Raw genomic sequence first — 4,807 nt, 5'->3', positions numbered from 1 at the left:
TTACCTTCACTGCAAGAAAAGGAAGGTGAATACATCTGTCCTAGAGGGAATTTGATTGATACATTTTCATTCTGGTGATGAATTTTTCTTCCTGTGATGGTGCTAAGTAGCTTCCCACAGAATGGCATTCTTGGAAGTCCACAGAACAAGTTGAATGAACATGAGATGCACATAAACCCCATAATCTGAGATTAGAGGATGGGCAGCTTTCAAATGTGCACCACAGGTGCACCATTACTCAGACTCCTCCTATCTCCACAGCTCACATCAGCAGAAGACGTCTGGCCAGTAGATGCTGGCTCAGAGGGTGATCTTCTGAATGCCCTTTCCATCACCCACCAAAGCAGCTGAGGGGCTCCTGTTACAGAGCAGGTGAGTGGGGTGAGCAGCCTGGGAGCCCTCCAGGTAGAAAAGGTAGTGGAAACTTTATGTGGCAGGAATCATAGAGGAGGAAGGAAGGAGAAGGAAAGGAAAGGAAGGAAGGAGCATGATATTAGCCCCTGCAGGCAGTTGGCTCCTACAGAGAGAGTGAAGTTATGCATCAGAACCTAAAATAAGCTGTCCTTTCTGAGACCAAAAATCCATGTAGCCCAACTTTCTGTCTTTGACAGCAATGGGCTATGGATGCTAGGAGGGAAAGGCATCTGTCCTAAAGCAATGCAGAGTAACACTTCTCTAAAACTTTCCCAACTCTTAGCAGTTTGTACATATGGAATCCCTGAGCAGGACGTGATGTCTGAGTATTTAGCAATTCATGGTGGATTTTTTCTTTAATGAATTGGTCCAAACACTTTTTAAATCCATGAATTGTTTTGTGAATGCATGGCATGTTGCTGTGATCATCTGCTGAGGCCAACTCAGAGACAAGCAAAGGTATTTATGCAATTCAGTTCATTTTGTTATGATCTCTGACTGTTTGAATACTGCAAATATATATCTTCTTTGCACCCCATCCAAAATTTGTATGTCCTTTTCACATGAAGTCATACACCCGAGCAAGAAAAACACCTGCAAAGAGCATCTCCCAGATGCCAGAGAAAACTATGATATAGTCTACAGTACATATTTATACTTCAACAGGATATTTTTCTAGTAGTATTCTCCTAGCTCGATTTCTTCCAAACACTAAGTCTCCTTTCACTTCAGATTCCTCTGCAGCCTCCTATGTAGTGTTAGCAGAAAGATATCCTCAGTGGTCAGCCTAAATATTTCCTTAATTGCTTTCAGTGCATCCATCTGAGATGCAAAGGGAAGGGTACAAGTCCCTGCTCCCCTGAAGAACAAATCAGTCAAACAAAGCAGAACAGCTACTGCAGGAGACAATGATGGAGGCATGCCACCAAATAACCGGCATCAGGGTGCTCATGTCCCATATGGGAGACTAGCAACTGGAGGGTCTACAAGCACTTGCATCCCCTATCTTGAGGAGATTCCCTACTCACCATGCTAAAGGCTACCAGGGACATATTTTTATCTCCATGTGACTTGTCCGGAAGTACATGGGAAGGTCTGAATTTAGCCCCAAGGCGAAGGAAACATTGTTCCCAAAGGAGAAGGTGACATTGTTTTAAATCTCAATAAGACTCGACTCCGAGAAAATTTATCCCATATCCTCTCCAGCTAGAGGTGCAGTGCCCGCTTCACTCAGTCACTGCTTTACCAAGTCAAGCAGCATGTGTATGTTGCTTTCCTTCCAAACCAGTCCTTCCAGGTCCCTCAAACTGCCCACTGCTCCCTGAGAATTCCCTTCAGTTTGCCAGTATCCTCCTGGAGCAGGATGCCTCACAGGGTCTCAGAGCTGAGCTGTCTCATGACCCTGCACTGCTGTCTTCCTTACATGTTTGCTAAGATTGGGCTTTGCTCCTTAGTGCCCCAATGTATATTTGTTGTCCACGGTCCTTTCTGTGTTGAAACTCCTTACACTCACAAGTATAGTTCTGAATTCAAGGGAACTAATGCATATAGAAATGGCAGAAAGAGTGGAATTCTTTGTGTAGGCATATTTTTTGATATATGCAAATTGGTTTGTATGTTCATGGAGAACTCTGCTGTTAAATTTAATTTTATTTCCTCAAACTCTTTGACAAGAAGTTTCTTCCTTTAATACAGAAATATTTTCAACAAATTCTAATGCTGTTACTGGAATGGTGCTTATTTGCTCAGGAGGTACACATAGCTCCTTAGTCCAGGAGGTCACAGATCTGAGATCCTCTTCAGTGGGGCAGCAGCTCTGTTGGAGCACAAGGATTGTATCTATTTTAAGCTTTCTCTCAGAGATGATTCTTTATGGCCATTTTGGAACAGTGCTTTCCCCATCATTGGTTATCTTTGCATCAGCACTTGTCAGCTGACAGGCAACCCAGCTCCACAAATAGTGTTTCCATGAAAAAGGACTATCGTTCTCCAGTTATGGCAGTAAATAACCAAGAGAAAGGAATCTTTGGTTTTCTCTCCCTTTGTTATGTTATTTGGATTCTGACAGTTTATCACAGTTTAAGGGATCCCCCAGTGAATGGTACTGTTAGTTAAGCAGAAAAAAAAGCTTAAGACTGTGAATTTTTTCTGTGTGTTCTATATGTATATGATGTATCTTATTTAGACTAGCACATTCAAATATGTAGTTCATATTGCACCATGACAGAGATATATTTTTACAAAATAAGAATTCTAAAAAAACAAAACAAAAAAAACCCCTCATAATACTCCCATAAAAACAAGAAGAATTCACATTTTAAAGAGTATTTAGTCTTTCTTAAATTAAAAGCAGGTGATTTTTTTTAACAATTTCCAAAAATGTTTTTTTTTTTTTATAAACCTCAGAATCTATTTCCCAAAATAACCTTGTTGGTTGATAAGCAAATAAACAGAACCCTGAAACAGGAACTTTTTTCCAACTGGAAAAAGAAGCTTTTCGTAGATTCAAACCATTTTTCAGATATTATCACTTCTACACAGTTGTACTGGGTATTATCAGGCAAAGTGGGACATATATGCCTTTTCCAGACAGGATTAATAACTGACTATGAAATATGAACATAAAAATAGATATGATCATCATCACGGTTTCAGTTGCAAGAAAGATGATGAAGTACTTGTTATTTTTCTATAAAAGTGCATATCATACCATCCATATCTAGACAGTCCTTGACAGATGCTTGTCTAAAGCAGATCCTTAAAAGTATTCAGTAAAGGAGATCATGCAAGGTTATAAGTACTCCATGTCAGCGTACACAGTCTAATTCAAATATTTCCCAATCTTTAATTTGTAGTAAAGTTGTTGCAAAGTAAAGAGGTACATTGTTGGCCATAGAACCACCTACCTCTCTTAATGAGAGTTGTTTCCATAGGAGAAAATTATCATGAAAATCTCACCCCATCTTTGTTGACTAAATAAATGAAGTTCTATCCATAGCTCTTCCTAAACCATATTCTCCATACTTATAATTCTGGCTCCTATCTTCCCTACTCCATAAAAAGATTTTCTCTCTCTACTGTGCTACAATATACTGTATTCAAAGTACTTTATACTATGCTAGGATAGTCAGTTACTGAAGTAAGCAAACATTCATATCCCATACCGTAAGAAAAAATTATATTGATATTCACAATAATTAGATATACCTTTGTTGTAACCGTTTTACATTCTTGATTGTGAATAAGCTTGTACCCACATTTCCTGTTCTCCTCACCTCAACTACCATTCCCTAATTCTTTTGTCTGTCTTTTCTCTGTCTTATTTCATCTTCCCAGAAGTGATTTGTTGCGCTTCATTAAAATTTCCTCCTCAAAATTTGAGAGCATTTCTCCAATTTTCCAAAGCTCCTCTTAATTCTGATCCCTTCAGTCCTGCCAAAGGGCGTGGATAGTCCTCTCCCACAAGCTCCCAGGATTGAGGCCCTTCACAAAGTCTGCAGTGTAATGGTCACCCCAGCTAATTGCAGCAGGTGATCACAATAGCCATTATGTGGTGAAAACAGCACCTGGTGTGGCAGTGATCTTGTGTGGGTCCTTAGTGTAGCACTGAACACCACTGCTTTAGGTTTTATGAGCCAACAGAACAGGATGCCCAAGTGCTCTTTAATGGCATTTGTGGATTTTATCCCAGAGCCTCCTGCCCCCGGAGGCAAAGGTCCCTCACAGGCTCGTGTTAGGGCAGCTTGTTTCCATCTCAGTAGCTGTATCGTGAAGGAAATGTAGCATGCTGGGCCAGGGGCACACAGACTCCTCCTTGGAGAGGGGGTCTGCAGAGCCAAGGGCAAGATGCACAGCCCACCTAAACGAGGAGAGCATCTGCTCTTCCTGGCCTTCTAAAGCCCTCACCTTCTGCAGTCATGGCCAGCTTACTACGCAACAGCCGTGGAGAAGGTCCTGAAGCAAATCTATGCACCATCCCACACTTCGATCCATATAGCAGGGGCACTCCAGGGGTGCCTCTAATTCAGCTTGTGGGACCACACCCTTGCCCCATGAAACCTGTTCAGTGTAGGTGCCAAGTCCTCACACCTGCTGCTCTGCCCCACAGATTTTCTGCTGTTGCACCACACTGCTTGCTAAGGAAGAGACAGCCTTTGTTTTGAGTAGCTCTTAGTGCCTGACACTGCCTCTCACAGCAGCTCTGTCCCCCAAAGAGCTGGTCCTGTTCACAGGTCCCAGAGGGCAAGTGGAAGCTGATGCACAATTGCTCTCCCCCTGAATTCTCTCTGCAAGATGAAGCCTCAGGACAGCAGAGGCAGCAGAAGAGGATGAGGGGCAGAACTTCTTCTTCCCACTGCATGCTTGCTCTGCTTTTGTGTGTGAACAGGAGGTC

This window comes from Apteryx mantelli, chromosome 19 (assembly GCF_036417845.1).
Source record: "Apteryx mantelli isolate bAptMan1 chromosome 19, bAptMan1.hap1, whole genome shotgun sequence".
Taxonomy (NCBI): Eukaryota; Metazoa; Chordata; class Aves; order Apterygiformes; family Apterygidae; genus Apteryx; species Apteryx mantelli.
This window is presented reverse-complemented; position numbering follows the sequence as displayed.